At 43.7% G+C, this 13,577-nt stretch overlaps 2 protein-coding genes across 5 annotated transcripts in view; one reads left to right on the top strand and one right to left on the bottom strand.

Annotated features, from left to right (window-relative positions):
- The window catches only part of ARHGAP6 (Rho GTPase activating protein 6), a 575,699-nt gene that overhangs the window by 153,254 nt on the left and 408,868 nt on the right, over nt 1–13,577 (bottom strand). The window contains exon 1 of one of the 4 annotated variants that reach the window (XM_025202546.1): nt 13,232–13,338. The exons of the other annotated variants lie outside the window; for them this stretch is intronic. The gene's annotated coding sequence lies outside the window, so the exon portion shown is untranslated. Of the gene's footprint in view, nt 1–13,231; nt 13,339–13,577 lie in introns of those variants that run through there. 4 annotated transcript variants of the gene reach the window in all.
- AMELX (amelogenin X-linked) overlaps nt 7,567–13,577 on the top strand; it is a 16,900-nt gene continuing 10,889 nt past the window's right edge. The window contains exon 1 of the mRNA XM_006022309.2: nt 7,567–7,953. The gene's annotated coding sequence lies outside the window, so the exon portion shown is untranslated. The remainder of the gene's footprint in view (nt 7,954–13,577) is intronic.

Below are 13,577 nucleotides of genomic sequence, written 5' to 3'. Positions count from 1 at the left end.
GGGAAAGAAGTTGCACATAAATCGTTTCAAGTGATTAGAAGCTGGTTTAAATCTGTAACAGAACAGGTTAAATCAGAGTTCCCCACAATACCAGCATGCTTTCCAGCCCTGGACTGGACAATACCGTCTGCTCCAGAGAGCAGGGCTGGCCCCACCTCTCTGCTCTCTGGCTGGAGCAGTGAGGGCTGACTGACAAGATGGTGGGGGGGACAAGCTCAGCTGGAGATGCAGCCCAATCTACAGGAGTGCGATAGTTGCCCTCCCTCCTCCTCCTGGCAAACCACGGCTGGGGTCTGGAGCCTGGGAGGGGTGTTAAACACCCCTTCCCCCACTTAAACTTTATTGTTGGTTGTGACTGCGAACTACAAATCCCAGGGGCACATGGAAGCAGGAAGAAGAAGTGATAAGCAACCCTGCAGAGTCCTACTGCTGTGGCTCTGGACTGCAAATCCCAGAAACCTTGGAGAGCAGCAGGAAAAGGAAGTGAACACATAACCAGAGAGCCATGCTCTAGCCCCCCAGCTTCTACCCTGAGTCATTTCAGGCTTGTGGCTGCATTTCCTGAATCAAAGGTAAATGTCTGTTCACTTCTGTTTCAATTTAATCTGTGCAGTTTAGACTAACCTGCAAAGACTGCATCGATTCGGCCTCAGGCTTTTTGACTGTTTGCATCCAGCCTAAAGGTTAAAGCCCAGCTGTATCCGCTTGTGTGGTAGTTTGATGGCCCTATAACCAGAGAATTCTGAAAATCCTGATTTCTGGAGGTACAGGTATTTCTCAAAGGCAGTTACAATCTTGCCAATTCTCACAATGTTACACAATTGTGTTCTCACAGCTTTCATGAAAATGAGACCTGAACATACCCAAATGGGTCAGAAGCCAGAAAGCTCATCTTGATGATAACTTCTGGCCTGCTGGTGCTTAGATATTTCCCTTGCTGGAGGGTCTTGCTTTTCTGGTCAGGGTCAAATTGACCATCTAATTTGGTAACAAGCAGGACATTTTCTCCCAAGTTAGACACAGAAGGACTGGGAAGGAACAGAGGTAAGGGGCTGCTTTCTTCTGCAGTGGTGGGCATTGTCTTAGTCCTATTATTGTTTCAGCAAATTAACCAATAACTTATCTGACAGTGGGAGGGGAATTGGCAGCACTCTTATCTCCCCTGCTTGTTATTTGTGGCACTTTACCAAGTGTTCTGAATTTTGTTTTAATACAGTAATTTGTGGCTGTAGTGTGTGTGATAGGCTGGAGATTCTAGACTATAGGAATCGGTATAACTGATTGTCTTTGAATGGATGGCACTGAATTCGATGATCCAGGAGATCCCTTCCAGTCCTATGTTCCTAAAACACCTTAATATATATTTTTAAAATTTTTTTAGCAAATTTTGATTTTTGAAGTCTGAAGAAATACTATAGCTGCGGACTATTTACTCAACTGTCCAAACAGGCCTCTTCCCAGCAATAAGAGGGTGTGATTCCCAGTAAAGGAGGAGATAAATAGTCACTTGGGAGATTGATTCACAAGCAGATAACTGACAAATAAAAGGCTGGAAAATAAGGGATTTTCCCAGAGACATGGATCCAGGAGCAGGATCCCATCTGAGCCAACAAAATTTCCCCTTCATTGGCTGACAAGGAGGTAGTTGCAGAATCCTTCAGCTGTTCTCACCTTTGAATCTTTCATAGTTTCAGTATACACACAAGACAGTTTAACAACAAAACATCTATGCCAAAAAATTAAAAAGAATTCAGGGTTGTCTGCATATAGATAAACTGACACTCTAACTACTCACACCACTCAGATAACAGTTATTAACTGATTATGGATATTCAGTGACTATGCAGACAAGTGCTAAACAACAGTTATGGACAGAAACTAAGGAAAGAATAAAGAATGAGGCAGATATTGACTGTTTCCTTTTATCCTTATCTTTCAGTATGTGATCCCAAACTTTAGTTACTTTAGACCATTCAAATCCTGCACATTTAAAAAAATATAGGTGTGCTTGAGAAAGTAATGCCAATTTTGAAATAAACCATTTTGTATGCAATGTTTATTTACTGGACTAAATCATTTATTTACATAGCTGTAAACAATGGGTGGTTTGACCATGACCAGTGTTCCCTACTGTTGTGTAGTTTCCCATTCAATGCACACAATGCCCAGTTTAGTAAATTCATTTTGAAATTGCTATTACTTTCTGAAACACCTTGGAAATAATGGCACTCATTCCCATAATACAAAGGTGCTTCAATACTAAATAAGAAAGATAACTAGACCTTATATCATACATGATAAAGTTATTGAGTTTATGTTTGTAAAGTCCTGCTGAGGAAGTTTTATTCTTTCCAATTTCCAGATGATGAATTGAAGCAGAGAGTACTTAGGAGCAACATTTACAGAAGCATCTGCTAAGTCTGAGTTCTGTGATATCTGGTTGATCCATTTGAGATGCCCAAAGCCTGTTTTCTTCACAGCTCCTGAGCACCTGCTGTTTCTGTAGAAGCTCTGAATTTTTCATTGTGGACAATAAAAACATGAAGAACATATGAGCAGTAGCCATCTCCAAAATTCTAGTTTAACTGAAATTGCTCAACTTCTCTGAGGAACTCTGTGGAAAAAACAGAGACAAACCTACTTCTCCAGAGTTCTAGTCCAGTCCTTTCACTACAATACAGTCCTTTTTAATTTTTCCCCCTAAAGCAAATGATGCAGGGATCCTACTGGAATCTAGGCAGGGTGGATTATACCTTAATCATATTCACAACATAAAACTGTCTTGTTCAGAGTTCATTCTCCATACTACATGAGGAAGAGTCTCTTCTAATATTCAGAAGACAAGGGAATTGTTATTTTTCCATAAGCATGATTTATTTTCAGTACTGAAAATGTCAACTGCAAATGAACCCACCCTTGCTTAGCAAAGTGCTTGCTCTAATTCCCTTAAGTCCAATTGCCATTTATAGCAATCGGGCTGGGTGGAGTCATGGACTCTGTCCCTGGGAAGAATTAGATAGCACACTGCAGTCTTCAACTAATGCAAGATTATATACCCCTAGGAACTGGTTACACACTTTGATATTATGAAATACATGAGTCAGCATTTGATGATCTCCACACTTTTAATGATTTTAGTACTTTTTCTCAAGCCTGTTGCTAGTTCAGTGCTAACCTCTGTGACAAAAGCTTGCTACACCATTGGAATGCAGCCTTAAAACTGCTTCCCGAGGATCTCCGCTACAAGAGAGAATAGGCTTGCTCCCACTGAAGTGACCAACAAACTTGCTATTTACTTTAATTAGAGTTGGTTCAGGTTCTTATTCAGCAACAGGATCTTATGAAGTGTTAGATGTAGCAACAAAAAATACTCATCATGAATATTCAACTTTTGTTTACTATATAGACAATTACTATCAACTGTCAGATCCTTTTCTGTCTTTCATTATCCTCCCCCACAAAACTGTTCCTGAAGCAGAGCTTCTATAACTCAAAAGAGGAAAAGAACAAGAGTGACCTTGCAGTTCACTCACGACTACGCTACTGCCAAACTATTTTCTTTAGGCGGAGCTCAAATACTAAGATGAAGGTCAGCACTAACAACACCTAGTGAGATAACCTCCCTAGCTTGCAGCAAATATGATCAATATTGTCCCATCATCAAACATTCCACAAATTAATAGAACTATTTCCAATATGAAGATAATAGCTAAGAATAACCTCCATACTGTATACACCCAAGAGCAAAAGCAACATTTAAAAGAAATTATGTTCTTGGTCTTATTTGAAAAACTAAGTTCTGTTTTTCCTACTAAACTATACGTTCTGTAGAATTTTATCGGTTTTTTTTGTTTGAGAGAAAGAGAAAGAATTATAATATTATTTTCTTTTAAAGGACTAAAATAACACTATTTCCAGATTTCCACAGATGTTTAGTGGAAAGCTGCCCAGTATCCTGAAGCACTTTCTTTTTGGAAATTCATTTTACTCTTTCCTTCCCAAATAGGGTCTTTTGGAAATGTGCAGAAAGGAAGAATTTGCTTTTGAGAGTAATGTAACTTATTCCAAACCACTAATTAAAACATTTGTTTTCCAAGTGGACAAAGTGTACAAATGAATCCATAATAAAATATTTCAAGCTAGTAAAAAGTTTTAATCAAGTAAGGAAGTGTTAGGTTTTTTATTTTCTTTTTCACTGGTATCAGAATCCAATAGGTTCAGGCTTATTCAGTAACAGATTGGAAAAGTCCAGTGTCATATTACACAAATTGATTCTAAGAAGCAGAAAAGAAAACCCTTCTCCATAGCTATGAAAGAGATGAGACAAAGGGTACATCACCTGGTTTAGGTAGCTTGCTTTAAATTGCCTAAACCTAACCTAGGAGCAACGCTTGCAGGCATGTGCTGCTGCTGGGAGCAGAATGGGTAGCCCAAGGTAAATCATTTGGGATTGGGTGGGGTATAGAGAAGGGAGCTGACAGATCCACAGGTACAGAGGCAGAGAGGAAGTTTGGTGGGGTCAAGAGGAGGCTGGCAGGTCAGAAGGAGCAGTGCAGGGTGAACAGTCAGGGGAGACAGTTAGGGAGCTAAAGATAACCCAGTCCAGGTAGGTCAGGGGTGGAAGGTTGCTTACCCAGTTTTGGCAGGCTGTTGAGGGCCGCATGGGTAGCCCTGCCCCATGAGAGGTGCTCCACCCCTTGACAGGTGCCCTGCCCCCTGGTCACCGTCTTGGTACCAATGTCCCAGAGCCACCACCGGTGGGGCCCAAAGCGGGGCGCAGGTTGGCAGAGGTCCATGGAGCTAGACTGGGCTGCACCAGCAGGGAGAGGGGGGTCGTGGCCCGGCTCCATAGAGCCCCTGCCGGCTGGGACCCAGTGCTCCTGCCACCCTGCTCTGGGCCCCACCAGCACTGACCCCGGGGCACCAGTGTGGGCCCCATGCTCCCACTGGCTCCCCACCCACTCGCACCCAGTGTCCCCCAGATCTGCAGTACAGGCGGGGGGCAGTGCACAGCCCCAAGCTCCTGCTTGCTGGCAGGGAAGAAACTGGTGCTGAGCACAGGGAAAAGCAGCCCCTCACCCACCCCATGGCCAGCATTCCCTGCTGCAGGCACTTGCAGCCCACATGGGACTGTCCGGGGCAGGCACAGGAAGTCCCAGGCAGGCTGCGAGTGGCTGCAGCATGAGGCAATGGCCATGGGGCAGAGAAGGGGCCACTTCCCCCCCACCCCACGCTCCTTCCCTGCCCAGGGTCCCCCCCATCCTTCTCCCCTCCCCCACTTACCTGTAGTTCCAGCATGGGGCAGCCACGTGCTCCCAGGCCAGAAGCCCCAGCAGGGGCTTCCGGGTGGGGGGGGGCTGCTGTTGTTGGAGCCCGCCAGGCTTCCCCTGGGTCCTATTGCCTTTGGTTCCTGTCATTTTTGACAGGAACCAAGGGCAGAGAAATATTAATTTTCTAAATTTTTTAGGGGCCCTGTGGGCCGGATAGAGTGGCCTCATAGGCCGGATCTGGCCCACGGGCTGTATTTTGCCCACCCCTGAGGTAGGTGGATTAAAATAGTACAGCCCAAGGGCTGGGGTGAGTGGATGGGCTCTCCCAGCCCCAGAGTTGTGCTGTGAACATGTACAGACATTCGCAAGATCCAGCTAATCCTTGGTATATTGGGTTAACCTTTTCTCAGTTTAAGTTGGTTCACTTTCTGAGTGAAGTGGGCAATTTTGGGGTGATTTAAGCCCTGTGATTTAAGCCTTGGTTAGGTCAATCTAAATGTAATGTTTGCAAGTACCCAAAGATGCCAGCTACCTATAAACATGCATGTCCAAGTGTGAATAACTGCAAATACACAACATCTAATTTACACCAGAGTTTTTTTGCTGGTTTTTTTGCCCTCCAGGGCTAAGTCTAGACATTAAGGCTAAGTACAGACAGTCAAAAAGCCCAAGGCTGAATTGATTCAGTCTTTGCAGGTTATTCTAAGCTGTAAAGATTGAACCAATAAGCAAATGAACAGATATGCATTTTGGTTCAGGAAATGCAGACACATGCCATCAGTGGCTCAAGACAGAAGCTGGAGGGGGAGGGGGGTGCTAGAGCAGAGTTCTACGGCACATAGCCAGCATGGACTGTGTATTCACTTCTTCCTGCTGCCCCTGAAGTCTCTGGGATTTGCAGTCCAGAATCACAGCAGCAGGACTCTACAGGGGTGCTCCTCTTCCTGCTTTCAGGTGCCTCTGGGATTTGTAGTCCACAGATGCAGCCAGCACCAAGTAAGCAAGGCAGAGCAAGGGAAGTTTAACCCCACTCCCTGACCCCAGCCCCCAGCAGGGGTTTGCCTGCGGGGTGGGGGGCATTGATTCGGCCAGAGAACCAGCCCTCACTGCTCCAGCTAGGGAGTTTAGGGGTGGGGATAGCTCTGTGGGACAGACAGCACAGCCCAGCCCAGGGCTGCAAAATGCTGGCATGCTGGGGCACTCTGAACCAGGAAGGGGTCTGGGACAGAAGTTTGATAAACTGATTTGACCTAAAAACCTTCTTCCAGGATATCTGAAAATAAGCACTAATATTTGTCCAGGTAGTACGGGTGACTGGCAAAGAAGCAATTCAGTCTCTCTAAAATAAATACTTGGAAAAAACTTGAAATTTCTCAGGCAGCCCCCACCCCGGAGAGGGTAAGGGAGAAAGAAACTGACCTAGCTAATTTTTCTGACAAAGAAAAAAGAAAATGGGTAGGTACCACCATATTGACAGGATGTAATATGGTTTGAAATGTTATACCCAGTGAGCATAAAGTACCCTGAACCAATTTAAGAAAAAATTAATTTAATTTATCAGTAATTAGCCATTCTGAAAAATAAAATTATACTACACTGTCGCTGCCCCTTTAAGAAAGCAGCATTCCAAGCAAACAAACAGCTGGCTGAAGTGGAAAAGGCTGTATTCCAGGCCAGAGCTTTTAGCTCAGCGGAATGTCTTTTTCTTAAAGGAACAAGATCAGGCAAAACAAGGGGCATCTAAATCCCAAGGCTTCTGGGCATGGGGCTTGCACACAGGATACCTGCCAGGATTTGGGGAATATCCAAAGCCCTAGACCGATGGATCTTGAAGGGAGGATACCTGCCTGGTGGTAGAGACATGCAGATTTGACAACTGAGTTCTGCTCAGTTGAATTTTAGAGCTTGACTACTGGGCTTTGCCCAGTTGAATTTGGAACTGATTTGGCCTTGAGAAAGATAAAAACAAACAACAAACAAACAAAAAAACAGTTTCCCATGAACATTGTCTTGCTTCAGGAAATGATCAGCCAAACCATTTCTGCAACCCACGCATGTTTATAGCCATATATAGTGCACTCTCTACCTACAAAACTCTCATGACAAACAAGTTGTAAAACGCTGCTTCATGCATACCCTGAATTGATTACCTCATCTGCACTTGCTTGAGTTAGTTAAACTATACTCCAAGTTCAGATAATTTCCTCCTGTCTTTATGATGAGTGTGGGAGAGCCACAGGGGACCGAGAAAAGATGCCAGAAATGGCTGCGCAGCAACCCCCCACTCACCCGATCCCGGAGCTGGCATGTTGCGCTGTGCCCGAGGTGTGGTGTTTTAAAAGCAGCCTCTCCCTCTGGATTGGAGGAGAGGCATTCAGCGGAGCTATTTAGGGCCCCGGTAAGGGGCAGAGCAAGGAAGACATCACCAGATTGTGGTGCACTCTCACATATCCAGAAACTGGGAGTGAAAGAGTCTTCCAGCAGGCAGGAGTTACAAGCCTGCAAGCAGAGAGTGGCCAGGGGGCCAGTGAATTGTTCAAAGGAGTCATCGTAAGAAGGGAAGGTGGATCCCTAGAGAGGCTTCAGGAGAAGCCAGTGTCCAGCTACTGATTTCTGGCAAATGGACTGCAATGATCCCAAACAGCAGCCCTACACCACACAAAAAAGCAAGGAAAATTGATGAGTACTTAAGCTGATTATTTTTTCATTCTTTTACTACTTTTTCTTTCTTTTCTGCCTTGCATTGTTAATTAGTTGTTGTACCCATTTTGAGTGATGAGCTATTCCTCCCGTGGCTTCATTAGCCTGCAGACCCTGCCTGCCCCTCTGTTGTTTCCCAAAGTGGCAGGAGACTGTAGACTGTGTTTTGTTAGTCCACTATTTTCCGTTTTTGTTTTTGGGTTGAAGTTATGCCCAAGAACCAGCCATTATTGAGAGTCTCATGCAGTTGTCCCTTATATCCAGCCTGCATCCAAGGTTAAATCTGGCTGGAACTCAAGAGAAATTGGAGAGGCTGAGACACGGAACATTCCTGCCAAAGTACATCTGATGTGGCTAGGGTGGGGTAAAGGGGAAGCTGGAGCCCCATAAGATTAGCCTACAGCTACTGGGATTACCATGGGTTCATTTCCTCCAGCTTCCAAGAATTTATGTGATAACATCAAGTCGGAGCAGCCACGAGCACTCTATCTGAGCCGACTGGACTATGGTACTTCTAGACCAAATTAATAGTGGTGCAGGCCCGGCATTTTCTGAACAGATGGGCTTTCGGCTTCTCAAAGGAGAGTGCTCTGACGATAAGAAGAGCTAATTTAGGCTAGGCACAGACACTTCAAAAGCCCAAAGTGGAACCAATCCATGTTATGTGGTTTTCCATAAGGCTAAGTACAGACAGTCAAAAAAGCCTGAGGATAAATCAATTCAGTATTTGCAGGTTTGTAAACTGCAGAGATTAAACTGAGAAACAACTGGACAGACATTTACTTTTGATTCAGGGACTGCAGCCACATGCCTGTAGCGGCTCAGGCCAGAAGCCAGGGGGTACTACAGCACAGCTCTCTGGCATGTAGACAGCATGGGCTGTGTGTTTGCTTCCTCATCCTGCTGCTCCTGAGATGTCGGAGATTTGTAATCCACAATCACAGCAGTAGGACTCTGCAGGGTTGCTCATCACTTCCTCTTCCTGCTTCCAGGTGCCTCTGGAATTTGTAGTCCACAGTTGCAGCCAGCAGTAAGTTTAGCAGGGCAGGACAGCTCTGTACTCATGGGAAGGGGGGGTTAACTGGGGGAAATGCGGTTTAACCCCCATGCCTGGCCCCAGACCCCAGCCGGGGTTTGCCTAGGGGTAAGCAGTCCCTGCCTCCACACACACCCCCAACCCTTCTCTGCTGAATTAAACAGCACAACACAACCCAAGGCTGCAAAGCATGCTGGGATGCCGGGGTACTCTGATTTAACTTGAACCAGGAAGGGGTCTGGGACAGAAGTTTCATAAACCAGTTCAACCCAAATCAGTTAAGTCTGATACTACATTCAACCAGGTTTATCTTAAACCAGTTTCAGCCATTTTGAAACTGGTTTATGTGCACTGAACTTCTGTTCTGTTACAGGTTTAAATCAGTTTCTGATCACAAATTCAGGGGTTCTCAACTGGGGGTACATGTACCCTCAGGGGTACTTGAGAAGGCGCTAGGGGGTACATGTGGGTGGGCAGGGATGGAGTGCTGCCATGTACCATCCTGCGCTACCGCGCAGCCACCACCCACCCAGCTGGCCACGGGGGAAGCTTGCACGTGGCAGCTCCCACTGCTCCTCATTCAGCCATGCGCCACCCCACCCACCCCATGTCCAACTATGCACCTCTCCACCCCCCCCACCCATGTCTGGCCGCCAGGGGTACACTGATCTAAAAAGGCTGAAACCCCCTGACTTAAACTGGTTTATGTGTAACTTCTGTCCCTAGCCAAAATGGCATAGTTTAGAGTGGTAGAAAACAGAACAATCATTTGTTCTTCGGTGGGAGGGGGAAGAGGAGGGAACAAATTTTAGACAGGAGGATTCAGCCATTTTTAACTAGTCTGTGTGTACAAAATTCTGTTGTTACAGGTATAGACTGGTTTTGTGTGCCAAACATTCATTCTGTTCCAGGTATAGACCAGATTCCAATTATTTATACCGGCAAATGTGTAACGTCTGTACCTGGCCTTAGTCTTGCCCTATTTGCTACTTGCAGTTTATATTCACTAGTGGCCTGCAATAATTCTGCTGAAAGAACCACATGTGGGTATACATAAATTCTAGGAGGAAAGGCTTATTTTCTGTTTGCTTTTGAACATGCTCCATGTGTTCTCCATTTTCCCTCTCAGTCCCTTATTCAAGAAACTCAGAAATCAAACTTATTAAATGAACACTGTCAGCCTGAAATTTCATTACCTTTTTTGGTACTTACCAGCCTTCAGTCCCCTACTAATTTTTGAGGCTCTACTACATTTTCCTATTGTTTAAAACATTGTTATCTCTGCTGCTGAATATAAACTTCACACAAAGCAAAAACGAAAATGACTGACAATACCAAGAAAGTGGTAAAACTGCCTTATTTCCAAAAACCTACCATAAATATAGAACCGCCCACTAGGAAAAACAGATTTAAAAAACCTTCAACTTCCCCTCCCCAACAGTATAGTTTGATTTAGGACTTGTTTGCATCTAAAGTAGACACAGGATTTCAGAGAGTGCTATGATTTATACAACAGTATCCCTATAAGAGCTGCACATTCATTAGTTACCCTTGAACCCTAACATGACAGTTATTTCTTTGTAAGCTCTTCAAGGAAATTCTACAGGATAGCATAGAAGTATTGCCTTCCCATTCCCCAAGCCAGTAATAACTGACTTTTCTGCACTCCAAACACAAAATGCGCAGAAAATCAGGGCAGCATACCTAGCACTGCTTAATTTTACATCATTTTGGTATAGAAAGCATTTAGTTAGGCTTAAAGTAAATATTGACTGAATAGCAAAATGTTTTAAAAAGAAATCATTTGGAAGATCAGATACAGTCCCTGAGAGCATATTAATCATGAGGATGTTACTGAGTTTTAATTTGAGCATTTTTTCCATACTTAGATCTATGCTTGAATTTATATTAAAACAATATACAGTTTTGTTTTGTTTTGTTTTGTTTTGTAATTCTTATCCCATTTGATGTTACCTACACTTGTCTGAATTCAATTAAGTTCTATTAAAGAAATAAAGCTATTCTGGATTTGTACCTGCATACCTGAAGTCAGAATTTGTTCCTTCCAGTTGGGTTTTGTGAAAAAATTTCTCAAGAGTTGGGCTCCAGTATAGATGATGAACTCCATAATGTAGGTACCAACCAAGTGTACAGCATTTGTCTTACACCTCTGGACAAGGATTAAAAAAGCTGCAGTGCTAACAAACACTACAGATTTTTAAACTGCAAAAGACAAGCACTACTTGTTGGCGATATCTTTCTTGGTTTTTATATCATGTTTAATCAGCACAGTGCCTGAACTTTGGATTTCTATTTTACAATCACTAAGCTTTGTTTTCCTACTAAAATGCTACCTAACTCTAGTGTTAACACTACTGCCAACATTAAGCATTTATAAATCATGAGATGGGATTAAAAAGATGAAATATTTAGAAATAAGAATAAAAAATGGGTTCTCCTCATTTGTCTTTTGGTTTCTCAGGCTTTTGTCACTGCTCAGTGCATGCTTTCAAGCTTTTCTCCACAACCATGAGACCTACATTTTGTCCCCTCCTCCCCTTTTTTGAAGTGAAAGTTGGTATTTTCACTTAATCACCTGTCTCCAGGTACCAGCCCGGGGTGGGGGGAGGATCAGGGGGCAAGCGGGGTCCAAGAGGGATTAGAGGGGCAGGCAGGGTCTGCAGGGGGGGATCAGGAGGATTGGTGACACAGGCAGGGTCCATGACAGGGACTGGGGGGGCAGGCAAGGTTCGTGGGGTGGGGGGGAGGGAGGTTGTCCATCTGGGGGTTGGGAGAGGGGCCGGGGGCGTTAAAAATAGCCTGGTACCAGGAAGGTCGGTAGGAAATGCACAGCCCCAGAACTGGGCCAGCAACTGTGCTTTCCCAGCCCTAGGGCTGCATGGGGAACTATACAGAAGTTCAGGACAGTTAGCTTTATCTAAAAATGGCTGATCCAATCCCAGTTAACCCTACCTCTGTGGTAATTTAACTTAGATCAGGTTGGCCATATTTAGACTGATCGAACTGTCCTGAACTTCTATACAGGTCACACACAGATAGACCTAACTAGGAATCTAAGTGTAAGGTCTGCACCTGAGTGAACTAAGTTGGATCTGGTGGCCATTGTTAACACAATTTAACTTCCTTCTAATGTCCCAAATGACTGTACACTAAAAGTGACAGGCAGTTCACAATCTGTACGAATAATGGATAGTCTGAAGCAGAGCTGCTTCATAGAGCGAAAAAGGAGTTACAATGATTGCCTTGGTTTTCCCTCTGTCCCCTAGGCAGGCGGGGGACAAAGTAATCTGCAACCAATCCATGCCAGCTGCAAACTGTTTCTTTTTCTGAATCACCCTTTCCACCCATCAGTGTAATGTATAGAACAGAAATCCTTTGGAGAATGCTTCCCTCACAAGAATAAAAGGTGGGGGGGGGAAGGCTTGCCCAACATATTTAAATCAGATCTACATGAAAGGACAATTATCTAATTGTTACATAAACTATAGAACCAACTTATTTGCTTTACCAAATGACACAACACTGCATAAGATTTACACTGTATCCACTGTACAGCAAGCAGGAATTAGCCAACATAAGTAACTAGCTCCTGTTCATTGTCAGAATGTATTTGTCAATATGGTTTGTAACTTACACATCTAAATTGTACAACTAGGGGCATCCCTAGATGCCCTTAGGTTAAACTTCCCCACACTGGCTCTAATGGCCCTTAAAACCAACAATTACATTTCTGTTTTTTGTCCCCTTTAGTTGGTCCAAATGACAGCAAGTCCTATCAATATCTGTGAATCTTTGTATAAAGACTCAATTACACTTTTTCTCATCTAGACATAATAGCATAACTACCTATCTAGCACCATCTGAGGAAGGGATCTCCTGATACTACTACAGGCTATCTTTGTTAACAAAGGAAGATGTATTTAATAGAATTATTGAGCTTTATATAAATGTGTCTGGGTACATCTCTCTCTCCTACTTATTAATCCCCACTTAGGTCAATGTGCATAAAGTTAAGTACAGGCTTGTATGTTTTACTTGATAAAAGCCAGAATCGCTGAAACTCTCAAAACAGAACAAACCTTTTAGCACAACCATCCTATTTATGATAAAAATCTACCTCTCCTAGAGAAGACCAGCACTTTTTCTCTTGTTGAAAATGTTTTCAACCCTTTAATTATGCATTTTAATCTTGGTTCACACTAACCTGACAACCAGTTTCCCAATCTCCTTCCTCACACGCTTCTTTCCTGTGAAAATCTTGACACAGTCATCCATATGCAGTTGATGGTATTCCAACTGACTACTGACTCCCAATTTCAAAGATTAGATTCTGTTACTTTCCAAAACTCTCTATGCACTACAGTGGAACAACATATTAGGTTTACGAAAGAACAGGAATCAGTTCTGACAATTCATTGGTTTGTCATAATACTTTCAAGAGATTTGGAAAAAAAGGAACAGAGTATAGGCAGGCCAATGCAACCCTTCACCTCTCCCATTTATAATTTTGTTTTGCTTGGGAGAGTAAAGAAAATGCTGTTCCTTGTATT

This window comes from Alligator sinensis, unplaced genomic scaffold (assembly GCF_000455745.1).
Source record: "Alligator sinensis unplaced genomic scaffold, ASM45574v1 scaffold312_1, whole genome shotgun sequence".
Taxonomy (NCBI): domain Eukaryota; kingdom Metazoa; phylum Chordata; order Crocodylia; family Alligatoridae; genus Alligator; species Alligator sinensis.
The sequence above is the reverse complement of the archived record's forward strand: the minus strand, read 5'-3'. Positions and strand labels throughout refer to the sequence as shown.